The sequence below is a fragment of the Oryzias melastigma genome, unplaced genomic scaffold (genome assembly GCF_002922805.2).
Source record: "Oryzias melastigma strain HK-1 unplaced genomic scaffold, ASM292280v2 sc01972, whole genome shotgun sequence".
Lineage (NCBI taxonomy): Eukaryota > Metazoa > Chordata > Actinopteri > Beloniformes > Adrianichthyidae > Oryzias > Oryzias melastigma.
In genome coordinates, this window is record NW_023418550.1 from 1 (window position 1) to 915 (window position 915).

At 41.9% G+C, this 915-nt stretch overlaps 1 long non-coding RNA gene across 1 annotated transcript; it reads right to left on the reverse strand.

The window, feature by feature from the left end:
* Positions 1 to 52: 52 nt before the first annotated feature.
* On the reverse strand, positions 53 to 688 carry LOC112139491. The gene is made up of 4 exons (XR_002918001.2): positions 623 to 688; positions 382 to 480; positions 260 to 322; positions 53 to 179 (listed from the first exon to the last, which is right to left on the reverse strand). It is a non-coding gene; the product is annotated as an uncharacterized LOC112139491 (long non-coding RNA).
* Positions 689 to 915: the final 227 nt, after the last annotated feature.

Here is a 915-nt window from a genome sequence, read left to right on the forward strand (position 1 = left end):
AACTTTGGGCAAGATGTTCATTTTAATTGTGGCTACTTTGCCCATCAGCGACAGGGGCAGGTTGACCCAGCGAGTTAGATCGTCTTGAATGTTTTTCAGTAACGCCTGAACTTGGTGTGGCCCTCAGGAGACGACAGCAGCTCATCGTACTGATGACAGCGGGGGATGTCCACTTCAATCTGAGCACAAGAACATCCACGGCTGTTAAATAAACCACATTTACTGATCTTTTTCAGTTTATTATGAAACAGCTGCTCACCTGTCTGTCAGTGGGAATGGGGGTGTCTTTGTCAATGCTGTCGTACTTAGCCTGAATATCACCCTGTGCAAAAATTTAATGCAGTTTTGTCTTGTGGGTCAGTCAGATTTTTATTGTAATACCTCAATTCCCAGCAAAGCAGCCCACGCCAGTCCTCGAACAAGAGGAGGAACGTCCAATCTGGCTTCTTTCCACACTAAGTTCTTCTTATACGGATAAGCCTGAGGAAGGAAAAAGTAAGAATATTTTTTCATTTCCTCCTCACAGCATTGTTACAGAACATTTTGACAGAAAAAAATGTTGGGGTAAAATATTCAGCAGGTTATAGTACTCTGTGAGAGAGTCACCCAGTGCTGGCCTGACCTTGAGCAGCCTGTCAAAGAGGATGAGCTGATACTCCGTGTCTCTCTTGCGGATGATGAGTGGCAGTGTGACGGTGGAAGACAAATCATTGCTGCTGCAGGATTGGGGCAAAGTCGACTTAAAGGAGGAAAGAAAAATGCTTTGTTACTTTACTCGTGGTTTAGACTTTGAATTTAGCATCGAGAGTCACTGTTTGATATTCTATTTTCAATATTTGTCAATAAAGTTACAAAAGTAAAGTCAATTCAGTTAGATTTAAATAGCGTAGAACTAAATAAAAAAGCTTTTTGTTG